This window comes from Panthera uncia (assembly GCF_023721935.1).
Source record: "Panthera uncia isolate 11264 chromosome A1 unlocalized genomic scaffold, Puncia_PCG_1.0 HiC_scaffold_16, whole genome shotgun sequence".
In the NCBI taxonomy this organism is placed as follows: domain Eukaryota; kingdom Metazoa; phylum Chordata; class Mammalia; order Carnivora; family Felidae; genus Panthera; species Panthera uncia.
This window is the reverse complement of record NW_026057576.1, coordinates 54,871,373-54,886,203: the sequence shown is the minus strand read 5'-3', so window position 1 is coordinate 54,886,203 and position 14,831 is coordinate 54,871,373. Positions and strand designations below refer to the sequence as shown.

At 38.1% G+C, this 14,831-nt stretch overlaps 2 long non-coding RNA genes across 2 annotated transcripts in view; one reads left to right on the top strand and one right to left on the bottom strand.

Moving 5' to 3' along the window:
* LOC125933896 (uncharacterized) overlaps positions 1–8,545 on the top strand; it is a 64,295-nt gene extending 55,750 nt beyond the window's left edge. The window contains exon 5 of the long non-coding RNA XR_007461146.1: positions 8,416–8,545. This is a non-coding gene — a long non-coding RNA (uncharacterized LOC125933896). The remainder of the gene's footprint in view (positions 1–8,415) is intronic.
* The window catches only part of LOC125933895 (uncharacterized), a 167,117-nt gene that overhangs the window by 68,217 nt on the left and 84,069 nt on the right, over positions 1–14,831 (bottom strand). The window lies entirely within an intron of this gene.

Genomic DNA, 14,831 nt, shown 5'->3' with positions numbered 1-14,831 from the left:
AAGTGGAAGGAATTAAAGGTTTCCTCTTTCTTTTCGATTTCACCCCTTCCTGTCAGCCTCCTTTCTTACCTCATTGTCTTTTCCAGTCATCTTCCTAGAGATATATATTTAAAACACAAGTAATGCATTCTAATTGTTTTGTTGATGTTTAATTGAGAGGAAGAGCTTCATCACTATAGCAAACTCATTTTGCATTTCAGAAGAACACATTAACTTTCTGCAGAAATATTTTTGCCAAAGACTTTGTTTTGATACTGCTTTAATTTTCTTTAAGCCTAATTTTCTTTCTGTATTCATTATGTAATGGAGCTTTGAAAAAAATGGCAATCTCTGTGTTTTGCCTTGAGCTAGCAAAGGATTGTTGTTGTTGTTTTTTAAGGAAGTACAATTGCTAAGAAAAATTAATGGATAATTCAGCAACAATTTTACTCCTGCAAGCATAAAGAAAAAAGAAAAAAAGCATACATGAAGAATAAAAACCTTAGAAAGTAATGGATGAATGGTTACATTGTCTATTGGAATGCCCAGTGTAAAAAAATACAGATGGTGGTGTAGATTTAAAAGGACATATAGGCACAACTTAAATATCTTTTCTTTAAATAACATAACTTTCTAGAGTATGTCCTTAGGTATTTACAGAGATTTCAATTGCATTTTAACTGATCAGTTGAAAAACTAAAAATTCTGTGATTATGAGAATGAGTGAAAGGGTAAATCAAAGGATGATTTTTAAGCTCCACCTAGTATCCTTACTCTGCTAAATTAAATAATAATGTGGACTATTTGGGAATCTTGTAGGGGAAAAAACGGATAGATATACACAAATAGTGAAAAACTCAGGCCTTCTATGTAACATTTTCTACGCAATATAAAGCATCATAAATGTTGATTGCAGGTTCAGCACAAAGGTCATAAAAACATACAGGCCATTCACCAGGTTCATCTTTTCAACCCCCCTTCATTCTAACCCCCCATCCACCCCCTTCACAGAACTTCTCAAATTGCTCCCTGATCCCTTCTAGGTCTTGGTTCCCACTGCAGCATCTATTATATGAAATGTAACTTTGTCTCCTTTTGGCCAGAGTATGATCAGAGAAATAGACTAGTAGGACATACAATTTCAGAGATTATGCTCAAAAATGTAACACGTATGCTTGTGAGGGCTGGCACAAGTTCCCAAATCCATAGGGCAGGCTATAGGAAAGGGCACGATGGAACTCTCAGGCTTAAGCTAAACCTACTGTCCACCATGGAATTTCTCTTCAAGAAAACCTCAGTTCTACTCTTAAGGTCTTTCAACAAGACTGAACCAGGCTCACCCAGATGAATTAGAATAATCTCACTTACTTAAAGTCAACTGACTATGGAATTTAATTATACTTACAAAATGCCATCACAACACCTAGATTAATGTTTGAATGAGTAACTGAAGGCAATAGCCTAGCAAGTTAAAACCTAAAATGGACAGCCACAGTCCATGCCTTGTAAACTTAGCACACATACGCACCTGAAACCAAACTTAATCCTCAAATAGAGACAACATGGGGTGCCTGGGTGGCTCAATCAGTTGAGTGTCCAATGCTTGATTTCAGCTCAGGTCATGATCCCAGAGTCATGGGATTGAGCCCTGCATCAGGCTCCTTACTGAGTGTGGAGCCTGCTTAAGATTCTCTCTCTGGAGAAGATTCCCCCTCTGCCCCTTCTCTGCTTGTGCACACATGCTCTCTCTCTCTCTCTCTCAAAATAAGACAATAACAAAGTCATACTTCTACAAAACATGATTCAGGTATCTTGCATAAATCTGAAAACAGGCCAATCCTTTCCCTAGGAGAGAATGCAAAGTATTGATGTAATGCTCACTTTCTTCTTTGATATGCTTTAAATTATATACTGTGATATAAAGTTTATTATAAATACCTCTTACATGACAGGGGGATAAGAGGAAGAAGAAAATATATCTAGCAGGTGTATGTATATAAATGTGCATATATATAAACATATTTATATTAAGAAAAATACACATAACCATTACAATCCTCATTTCTGCAACTGATCACATGGTTGTAGCAGGAATTTATAACTACTTTCTCCTCTAATTCCAGTTCCATTCTTCAAGGGTCTAGGCCATTAGCAGTCCTATCTGAATTGTGCTTTAACCCTGATTTTAATCGTAGGACATGACAGCACTAGGAGATACCCTAGGGAATGTTCTGTATATCAGACATACTCTTCCTCACTTCTGTTATTCAGTAACAACCCAATTACCCCCTTGATAATCTGGATCAGTCAGCCCAGACAGTAACATTGTAATTCTCACCTTATCCTGCTAATTCAGAGGCACACAGAGCCCAACGTGGCCAGGGGGCAACCTCATCTTCCAGTTCAGTGATATTATTGTTTCATCTCCTTGTGGATACATTCTTTCTTTTCCTTTGGAACTAAGGACTCTAGACCAACAAAACCTAAGGTCATGGGAATAGGACATCAAATGTTTGTGTAATACAGAATTGAATCACTCCAATTTCCATTCTTCAATTCCTGCATCAATGAATGCTAGCTGTGGAAGAAAATTGCAACATATAATAGATGCTAATTCAGATCATATACAGACTCCTGCAGGACACTGCATAGGTCCTATAAGGTATTGCCACCTATCTGGCACTATAACAGTCTTCAGAAGACTATTTTACCATTCACTTCAGGATGATGCAAACATGATAAGACCAGTGATTTTCAGGAGCATGGGCCCATGCCACACTTTATTTTCTGTCCAGTGAATTTCTTGAATAGAAGCGATGCTGTGTGGAATGCCATGGAGGTGGATAAGGCATGGTAAAAGTCCATGGGTGGTAGTTTTGACAGAAGTATTGAGTTCAGGGCAGGTAAATCATATCCAGGGTAATTGTCTATTCCAGTACGAATAAAGTACTATCTCTGTGATGGAAGCTGTCCAGAGTAATCAGTCTACCATCAGGTAGCTGGCTGATCAACTTGGGGATCCAGATGTATTCTAGAGTGCCTAGTTTTATTCTCTACTTCTGGCACAGTAGACAATTAGCAGTAGTTGTAGTCAGACACGACTTGAGTATAATTCTGTTAATAATTCTTCTTAAGACTATTGTGAAACCTCCATCCCTGCCACCATGGTCAATCGGCTCATGAGCCCAGTGGGCAATGACAGGGGGCCAGGGAAAGAGGTTGACTTATATTCAAAGAATGGGTACTTTTATCCACTTGATTTTATTTATTTTTTAATTTTTTAAATGTTTTATTATTTATTTTTGAGAGAGGGAGAGAGAGAGAGACAGAGTGCAAGTGGGGAGGGGCAGAGAGAGATGGAGACAGAATTCGAGGCAGGGTCCAGGCTCTAAGCTGTCAGCACAGAGCCTGACACAGGGCTCGAACTCATGAACCATGAGATCATGACCTGAGCCAAAGTCAGACGCTCAACAGACTGAGCCACCCAGGTACCCCACCTACTTTATTTTAAAAATCTACTGAGGTCACCATTTCAGGAGCAGTCATATAGGAGACAAGTATCTTTACATCCTTTTACCATTTATAATAATCTATGCATGTGCCTCTTCCCCAAATCTCCTTGTCACCAGTTTTCTCAGTCATGTTCCTTCTAAATCCTGACCATTTAGCTAAATTATTAACCACAGCCAATGAGCTGCTATAGACTTGTGCCTCTGGTCATTTCTCTTTACAGGCAAAATGAACCACCAGGTGTATTACTTAGAAATTCTGCTATCATGAAGGATTTCCTTTCACTATTGTCCTTTTGGGGATGTTTAGAATGTAGTCTTACAAGTATCCATGTTAGGTGATGCTTGGATGTCATGCAGAACCATCCATAAGAGAACCATTTTTCTTCTTCAGTCTCCTATTCACGGGAAACTTTCCATGAGAATAAATATTGGTGTAGACTTCAAAAGTGAAGGTAATGGAAGATGAATGAAGACCAAAGGGAATTTGAGCCACTTCTTTACACAACATACTTATGTTTTCGGGGCCTGGAGAAGCCTCATCTTGTATATACTGCTTCCATTGGACGATGCAGTACTACTTGGCATGCCCAAATTCATGGCTTGAAGGCTCAGACAATACCCGATTCATGGTTTCAACATCTATGCAAAATCTCCATACCTGCCACAATGATCACTTTGTTCATATGCTCATTGGGCACTGAGAAGAGCAGCTATGGGAAAGGGCTGACTGGTATCTCGGAAGGAGTAATCCCATACATTTGATTAGTAAAATCTGCTGAAATCATCATTTCATGGGGGGCATCTCAGGTTGCCTGCTAACTTGGAGAATTATGGATAAACATCGAACTTTCTACTAAGGCCCATAGTAAAAAGGGCTTTCTCAAATTGAAAGTAGTTATCTCTAGGGGATTATTAGGCTTCGTTCCAAAAATCTCAGGGTGATGCTACAACTAACCTAGTGATGCCTGGCATTAAACTTCCAGCATCATTGGATTTACAGGATTATATGGTCCAAGTGTTAGAGCAGTTTGCATGGCAGTCCAGACCTGTTGCACAACCTTCTCTTATTCTTGGCCTAACTCATATTGAACAGTTTTGGTCACTTGGTAAATGGTTCAAAGTAGCATAAGACAAATTAAGAATATGTTTCCAGGGGCACCTGGGTGGCTCAGTTGGTTAAGCATCTGACTCTTGGTTCCGGGTCAGGTCATGATCTCACAGTTTGTGGGTTCAAGCCTCACATTGGGCTCTGCACCGACAGTGTGGAGCTTGTTTGGTATTCTCTCTCTCTCCCTCACTGCCTCTTCCTTGCTTGCTGGCTCTCTCTTAAAAAAAAAAAGAAAAGAAAAGAAAAGAAAAGAAAAGAAAAGAAACAAACAAACAAAAACCCTGAATATGCTTCCATATTCCATGGAGGCCTGTTAGGTTTTGCACTTTTTTTTTTTTTTTTTTTTTTTTTTTTTTTTTTGTGGTATGAAAGGCCAGAAGCAGCTACTTATTCACCTTGGCGGGGATATTTCAATATTCCCACACCAATGGACCCTTAAAAATATACCTAAGATGAGAGGGCCCCGAATTTTTGTTAGATTTATTTCTCACTGTCTGACACACACTATACTTGATATATTATTTAATATGTAAATATAAACTGGGACACCTGGGTGGTTCCGTCATTTAAGTATTATACTCTTGGTTTCAGCTCCGGTCACGATCTCACAGTGTCATGAGTTGGAGTCCCACATTGGGCTCTGCGATGGCAGTGCAGAGCCTGCTTGGGGTTCCCACTCTTTCTCCCTCTCTCTCTGTTCCCCCCAACTTGCACTGTGTCTCTCAAAATAGATAAACCAATCAGCAGAATATCAGTAGAATGGGCCAGCATAATATCTCGTGCAAGAGAAAGGCAATCAGGGTAACCCATGAGGTAAATTATGACTTAGGGCTGGAGAGTTGAGACACCTGTGAAGGACAGTGAAGGTAATGGCACTGCTTGCTACACCAGCTGAAAGCAGTACATTTGGTGGTCCTCACTAATAGATATTCAGAAAATAGCACTTGCCAGATTGATAGCTGTACACAAGTTGCAGGGATATGCTTGATCTTCCACATGTGGAACAGCAGTTGCAGCTGGGGTCTATGACCTTGTTAAGCCTATGATAACCTACTGTCACTCTCCAAGATCTGTTTTCTGCACTGGTCAAATAAGTAAATTGGGGATGGTAGGAATTTCCACATCACTTCCTTCAACTCCTTGATGAGGGCAGTCCCCACAATCCCATGGAATGGAGCTCTACTTTTTTTCCCTAGGTAAAGCATTTCTAGTAGCTTCCACTTGGTCTTTCCCACCATAACAGATATCACTCCATAGTTTGGGAAACCAAGATGGAAATTCTGCCAGTTACTGAGTATGTCTATTGCAATTATACAGTTTGGAACTGAGGAAATAACCACAGTATATGTTTAGTAGACAACTGGACTGACCCCAAGATGGATCTGAGCTAAAAATTCCATTGATCATCTGACCTCCGTAAGCCCCTATTCTGAATGATGGACACAGTGTGTGTTGCCAGGAATTAATTTTAGTTCAAAGACAGTGTCCAGCAATTGCCAAAAGCATCATTTCCCTTTCTCCAGTACTGTCATTCTGGTAAGTCCTTTTGGAGAAAGATTAACAACAAACGCTTTGGCAATATCGCAGGGTCTTTCCTCAAGTAGAGTTTTAGGTCTGTAAACTGGCTCAAGTCTGGGAGTTGACTGAAGTGCCATGACTCAGTGTTTCACTGATTCAAGATGGACTTCTGCGCACCTGATCTAAAACTCTTCTGCTTATGTAGTTTAAGTAAGCATTTGGCAGCCTTTCCTTTTATTTCCTTTTAAGGTCACCATATTCAACTAACCCCTGCAATACCTCTCTATGAGTCAGATATTCTCACTGCTTTGACTCCACTGTCTATTAAGTTAAGCATATCCACCTTATCTTTTTTGATTAAATGTCACCATCTGGCTTGTACAATTCTGAGATTACGTTATCTCATTGTTTTTAGGAACCCAGTTAAATGGGAGCAGTTCCCACTGTAATTTATGATTTATAGACAAGAATAACCACAGGGCTTTTCAGGGATTTTAAGACCCTACTCACAAGTATTTTTCTCAGTTTCAGTGATAGGTATGTCCTTTGGACCAGGAGCCATTTTCTAATTCCTCAAGCTAAAATATGGAATCCAGAATCTCTGCTCAGTGAATCCATATCAAAAAATTCAACCTCATCCAACGGTTTGCTCTCTCCACCATGATCTCATATCCTTAGAATCTGTTTACCCATGTATTTTCCAGATTCCTGTCACTATAAATTGGAAAATTTATTGTATAACAATGAGTTTCATGGGTTATAGTTTATACTGCATCATTTGGGGTCTGCTGGAAATGGAGTTTGGCTTTAGGTCTAAAAGCACATTGTGGTCATGGGAGTAGATCTTGAGGAGATCATTGATGGCCTGCAAGTGAACTACCTCAGGTCCACCCAATAATATCCCTTACTTAAAGTCAACTAATTGCAAACTTTAATCACACATACAACGTATAGCAACAGCTGGATTAACGTTTGATTGAAAACTGGGAATTAGAGTCTAGCCAAGTTGACACTGTCCCCTTCCTCTTGATGTATTTCCCAGAGGTAGGCACCTCACCCAACCACTCAGTTCTTCTTGGAAATGTAACCACGGCACGCCGTTTCTTTATAATTGCTGAAGCTACAACATACAGAGTTTGGGTGGTGAAAATGTACACTGCTTTGGGAACAGCAAAGCTTAAAATGACAAAATGCAGACAAGAGAGAGAGAGAGAATATAGAAATGCAAAGAGAGGTAGAGATGAATGGATCAGAAAGTGCTGGCTCTGCTCCCAGGAAAAACTGGAAACTTCCAGTTTTTCCTGGGAGCAGAGCTCCTATCCTTGGACTGCTAAACCCCAATATCCCTGAAATTCCTCTTTTAAGTTTATTTTAATTAGGTTTCTGTTGCTTGCAATGAAAAATATTCTAATTCTATGAAGTTTTCAAACAAACGACTTGGGTGGGAGAAGCACTATTGAAAAACCCAACACAATGAATAAAAAGCAAAGCAAGACATTTTGACAAAAAGAAAAAAATAAGGGAATGCAATATGATTCAAAGCCCAGCCTCTGAAGTCAGATATAACCGCTTCAAATCATGAGAGCAGTGTGACTTTTGATTCATTAATCCCCCACCAAAAAAAGGTGGGGGGTACCTCCCATGCATCAAACATCATCCTTAACATGGAGTTTTTTCGGAATACACAATCCTTACATAGAGATTGATGACTATCCCGTATTTACTATCCCCAGGATCCTGTGTGCAGATTGAGGCTTGATGTTAAATGTCTTAACCAAGATCACAGGTAGTAAGCATTTATGCCATCTTCACAGACATAGTAAGGACATGAAATAAGATATTACACAAAAAGTTTTTAGCACATTGCTTGTCATATAAGTTACTACTTAAATCTTAGTTAACAAGCAAATGGCCTCGTTTCTAACACTATTTTAGTTCAAGTTTTCTCTAAAGTCATTTTCAGCTTAGGCAATCATGACTCTAGATTAAAGATAAAAGATTACATAATTATGTCAGGGACTAGCAGCTGCCAACACTATTTACATACTCCTTTTTCTTCTTAATGAAAGATTTCTAATTTTATTCCAGGTGGCGATATACCCATTAAAAAATTACATTTTCAAGTTTCTCTTACAGGTTGGTATGAGCACATATTTCATTCTGGCAACTGAGATAGATGTAAAACCATTAAATGGTTCTGTTGAAGTCCCTCAATCAAATGTGGGACAGGCATTCTGTAATGGGTTTTCTTTGCTTTTCTCTCCTTCCTCTCCTCTCCTTTCTGGAAACTACTTTGAGATGGAGCTGCACAGCCATCTTGTAAACCTGCAGGAAATCACTCACTATGGATGACAGAGCAGAAAGACAGAAGCAGCTTCGGTCTTCATTGATTGCACAGAGCTACTAGGCTAACGGTCAACTGCTTACCTTTGGGGTTCTTTTATGTGAAAGAATAAATCATGTTGTGTTTCATCGTTGTAGTGTGGTGTCTATTATAATAGTAAAATGTAACTGGTACAGTAATTTTTTGGAAGTAACAAATTAAGGTTAATGTCATTAGACAAAGATTGCAAAACTCAAAGGCATAAGGACCAAATTCAGTTATGAATAGTTATCAGTATATGCCTTCTCTTCTCAGAGCTTTCCTCTCTGTAGGTCTAGCTCCAGCTTGAAAAAGGAATTTGCTTTAAAGAAGGTTACATGCACTAAGATAATATCATATATATTTTTAGGAATAAATATAAATTACTTGCTAAAAAACTGTAAGAAACCAACAAGACTAAAGAACACATGTCAATCAGAGATAAGGAATCACTTGCATCTAAAGGTTAAAGTATTTAAACCCTAAGATTTGGGAACACCCTGCTGATACTGGTATACTCCCTTGGCATTTATCTTGTCATTTAAAATGTTCACAACTTGCAATATATTGGGCTTATTCTTCTCGCTCTATAGGAGATAGAAGCCAGTGAAGGGACTGGAGAGAGAGGTAGTGGGGCACTAACCCTCTCTGATGGCATACATGGTGTTTTGGGACCCAGGTATAGAAATAAATGTATATATGTATATAAATAATTTTTTAAATGTGTCAATATATGTGCCAATATACTATGACATAAAAATAGAGACAGAAACAGCTTCACTTTAAGCACATAATTAATGTTCACCCTTTGCATTAAGAATGGTGTTTTACAACATTGAAATGTGAGAATTTAATTCTCCATTTCCTGCTGTTTCATCACCTTTCTTCTTCCTCCCCTTCTGCCATGACTCCTCCCCACTCCCCACATACACACACCTCCTGGAGGGTTAGCACCAATCTGAAAGTTCTGTTTCCTGGTATTCAGTGTCCTTTTTGCAAAAGTTGAAATCTTGAAAAAAAGATGAATCTATAAAACTATATCAGCTAAAACAACTTATACAGGTACATTTTAAAACTCAGATAAACTACTCCTGATCTTAAAACTCAACGTTAGGGGCACCTGGGTGCCTCAGTCAGAAGGGCAGGAAGCTCTTTTTTTTTTTTTTAATGTTTATTTATTTTTGAGAGACAGGGAGAGACAGAGCGTGAGCAGGGGAGGGGCAGAGAGAGGGAGACACAGAATCCCAAGCAGGCTCCAGGCTCTGAGCTGTCAGCACAGAGCCCAACGTGGGACTGGAACTCAGGAACCATGTGATCATTACCTGAGCCAAAGTCAGATGCTCAGCTCACTGTGCCACCCAGGTGCCCTAGAAGGGGAGGAAACTCTTGATCTCAGGGTTGGAAGTTCAAGCCCCATTTTAGACGTAGAGATTAAATCAAAATTGTTAAAAGTCAGAATTAAAGAACGAAAGCCTAAACATATACATGAAAGAGACATGTATCACATATACCAAAAAACTGGAATTTTAAAGTTGAAGTTGCCATTTTATATTCTCTTCCATGTGCTTTACCTTTTTTAACTGGTTCCACTTTGGCACTGCTAGTGTGCCTCTGGAATGGCTTTCTCACTCTTTTCTATATTGCCTCATCAGCCCACCTCCATCAGGGACTCCTCCCCTTCTCCCAACCAACCCTTCCCCCAGAACCCAGCAGTAAAAGGTCTCCCTTTTCTTAAAATTTTTTAATGTTTATTTATTATTTTTGAGAGAGAGAGAGAGAGAGAGAGAGTGGGGGAAGGGCAGAGAGAGAGACACAGAATCTGAAGCAGGCTTCAGGCTCTGAGCTGTGAACATAGAGCCCGAAGCGGGGCTTGAACTCACAAACTGTGAGATCAGGACCTGAGCTGAAGTCTGATGCTCAACTGACTGAGCCACCCAGGTGCCCCCGCTACTTTTTTTTTTTAATATTTTAAAGTTTATTTATTTTTGAGAGAGACAGAGACAGAGTATGAGTGGGGGAGGGTCAGAGAGAGAGGGAGACACAGAATCTGAAGCAGGCTCCAGGCTCTGAGCTGTCAGCACAGGGCCATGGGACTCAAACTCGAAAGGCAAGGTCATGACTTGAGCGCAATTCGGAGGCTTAACCGACTGAGCCACCCAGGCACCCCAAAGTTCTCCCTTTTCTAATGGCAAATCACAGGACTGGACACCACTAACTCCTGGGAGACAACTATTACCTAATGATTAATAAGGCAAGTCAGACTGTCTTAGTTCATTTCTCAGTCTTGAAATCTTAGTCACATTATATAAATTAAGACTCGGTTTCTTTTTCTTTTTTTTTTTTTTTTTTTTGTACAATGGAGATAATAACATTTCTATCCTCTTGTGCCTGTAAAAAGGATTAACGAAGAAAACATATAAACAACTTACAGCACAGTGGCTGGCACAGAGCAGATATCCAGTAAATGCCAATTCCTAATTAAGTCATGTTATAGTCATGTATTTAATCTCTTAAACCAAATTAGATTGGAAACTTCTTTGAAGACAGAACACTTCTCTCAATATACATCACTTTTAAAACTTAGCATATTGCCTTACATATTGAGAGAATTCAGTATAAAATTGAGGAGTGATACATCATCAACTTAAAATATTTATTGAACATCTACAGTGTACCAGTCATTGTTCTAGGAACAGAAAACATGTTGGCATATAAAACAGGAAATAGAGAAGTCCTTTAAGCTATGCCACAAAAAAAAAAATTAAAAACAGAAATTCATTATTGGGTTCAGATTTATCATGCCTGCTTCAGTGACACTACTCTACAAAATTTCTGCTTGAAATCTTCCACAGTATCACAAAACAGATAACCTGTCTTGTCAAAATTGCAAATAGGCTCTGTACTAAACTAGACCTGTCTTTGGAAAGCAAAATCCCCACACGTCAGGGTCTTTAACACTAATGTAGATCAGGGTTCTTAAGGACTGCAATGGAAGGGTAATGATGTTGAAATTTTGTTCACATAACATGCAGTAATCCATGGCAGTACAGAAGGGTTCTTGGGAGCAACCGAGGGGCTGTTTATCTAGGGCCAAGAGAATTGCCACATGAACCGGGGCATGTGTGTATTCACATGGCCAGCAACATCCCTTTAAGACACATAACTTCTTGCCCGAAAACTTTCAGCGGCTTTCCATCACAGTTCAAATGAAATCCAAATTTTACCATGGATGGTCCTTTGCTACTTCCTCAGTCTCATTCCCTACCAGTCTTCTTTGTTTTCCTCTTAAATGTAAACCCCTTCAGGGAAAGGAGGGTATTTTGTTGATTGCTCCATCCCCAGTTCCTGAAACAATGCTTAAAAAGATATATGTAGAAGCTTTTGATTCATATTTGTTAAATAATGAATGATCAAAAAAAGTCAAAATTTGTTATATCGTATAAAGGGAGGGTAATTCCTTAGGGCAGCCTACATCAGCCTACATCAGTCAATATTAATTAGCTTCAGAGCTTCAGGAACATTATGCACATTGAATTTACTTTTTTAAATGAAAGTATTGACATACAATATTATATTAGTTTTAGGTGTACAACATGGTGATCTGACATTTAAATGCCTTACAAAATGATCACCGTGACCAGTCTAGTTATCATCTATCACTATACAAAGTTATTATAATATTAGTGACTATATTCCCTATGCTGTATATCATATCCCTGTGACTTACTTGTTTCCTAACTGTAAGTTTGCACATTGAGTTTAATAACACTGGGCTTTAAAGAGAGGTACCTTCATGGGGGGTGGGCGGGTTGTACAGTGAGTCACTACAGAGCTTTCCACACCCTCTGCGGAGCAAGCAAATACTCTGTCTTCAATTTAAGATTGCATCCAGGAAAAGTAGATCTTTCTGGGGCTCAGACTGATCTGCCAATGTATCAAGAAGCACAGTCTGGCAGACAAGCTCTGTGAATGGATTACGGCTGGCTTCTGGCAGGGATCTATAGCCTGGTGGTATCTGAAGCTACAGGACTACCGACTATACATTTTGTTCTATCACATGGAGGTAGATTCTACTTTTCATTGTGTAAAGAAGCAGAACACATAAGAGGATCTGTGTTTTCATGCACCTCTTCTCAGTGATATAATAAACCACGATTTACAGTCCCGTTCTGGATTAGAAATACCAGAAAAACTTTTGTACAGAAAAACTCCTCTGTTTTATTGTTGTTGGGTAAGCTCTGCATCCAACGTGGGGCTCAAATTCATGACCCTGAGGTCAAGAGTTGCATGCTTCACCAACTTAGCCAGGCAGGTACCCCTTATTCACTTTTAAGAAAACTAAAAATTACCTAATTATTGTGCTGGGCAAGAGGCCTGGCACATGAAAAGCTCTCAATAGATGTTATCTAGTATTATCTCCTATATTCTCTTACATATTTCTTGTAAGAGTCTAGAGCATTTTCATTTATGACTTTTATTAGTTTATAACTGTACATTACGCAGACTTCTTTTGCCCATTGCCTACTTTCTTTTTCATAGCAATTACCTTTTTAAAAAGATAGGCATTTTTTTAAAAATTATATTTTGCTTTACCAAGAAAATTGCTAAATTCTTTTCGAATCTAGAATTATGGAAGAAAGCATTAATAGGAAAATTGTTTTATGGTTAAACTACTGATATTACCAAATTAATGTCTAAAATAAAGCACTGACACATTTTCTACTCGCAACTTGGACACATATTTATACAGAAATCACTCTTGATATCCCTGGTCTGTTTTAGTGTCTGTCTTCTTCTCATGTATGTTGGAAAGTAACATTTATGCAGTACAGTAGGTTCTCAACCTTCTTTTCCTGCATCATAATGTGACCTCTTATATTCCTCTCCACCTAAACTAGCTGAAGCATCTAGTGGTGACAGAATCTGATTTATTTCAGCAACAATCATTAACCTATCCTTTTGGGCAGCTACTGCAATAAATTCAGGAGATTGGACAGGAATGAAGACACTAGTGTATTTGAAGATTAGACTGCAGTTAGTTAGAACTAAGGTTTATTAGCTGTCATGTGCGGTAAGCCAATTGGGATGTTGCTCAAAGAAAATACAGGCAACAAAGAAATTGCTGTTCTCCTTTATTAAATAATTATATTGGGAAATATACCATACCATAGAAACTGGGGTTTCTATTACACAAATATATTCATTTATTTCTATATATACAAAATATATTCTTAAATAAATCTCAAAAATTCTCAAAGAACTAAAATATATAAAAACATTTTAAAGAATTAACTTAGTTTGTTCTCCCTTAAGTTGTGAATCTGTAAAATATTAATATACTGATTAGATGTTGTATATAAGTCATGTTAAATATACCTTTATATTTGTTATATGTGATAGATACCTATTTATATTTTATATTTATGTATTATATAATATTTATATGTATTATATATAATATATAATGATATACTATGATCATATGTAGAAATACTAAGAGGTAAAACATCCTGAAGGAAATGATGGAACATTTGAAAAGGCAATGGAAATAAATTATTAAGGATACTTTTTCCCAAAGGTCATTATACCTAAAGTACAGTTTAAAAAAAAACTTTTAGCATAAAGTCATCTGGAAACACAGGTAACCAGTAGTATCTGATGAAACTTCTATGACTACATGGAAGTTTTTTATGCATCACTCTGTAGTTCAATGACATTCATCCCCACCACACACATATAGATACAGATCCCCTTCATGTCAGATAAAGGTTTATTGAATCATTTTCTTTGTTCTATAGTATTTAAAAGCACTCTACCCTTGCTCACCTAAAAGTAATCTAACATTAGGTCTCTCATGATTTCTCACTCATACCACATGCCATTTTGACCATTGTATTTTATTGTCTTTCTAAGATGACTTTAATTGCACATGTAAGTACAAACTACTGTATGAGTATGCATGTGTGTTTTACTCTGTTTACCTCTCTTGTTTTCCTCGTTAGATGAAGGAACCATAGCAGAACTACAGTGAGAAATTAAATAATTTAATTAGTCTTTTTACATGATTAAAGCTAAGAAGGCTTAAGTTTGAAATATACTTGCTGAACTATCATTTTCTACTGCAGAGGTTAGCAAATACATTCTCTTTAGACCAGAATAAAAGGAAAACTATTGGAAACATTTAGAGTTAAGTTCTCGTGTGAAGAGAATGAGTGCCTGGCCGAGCTCTCTTGGATGGTTTTTAGCATCTCTTCTGTGGCATATCCTCCTGGATAGGAGATAACACAACCCTATGCTCACTCCCATAAGACCATCCACATGCTTCCTAGCCAGGCTATATAATCTCTAATCT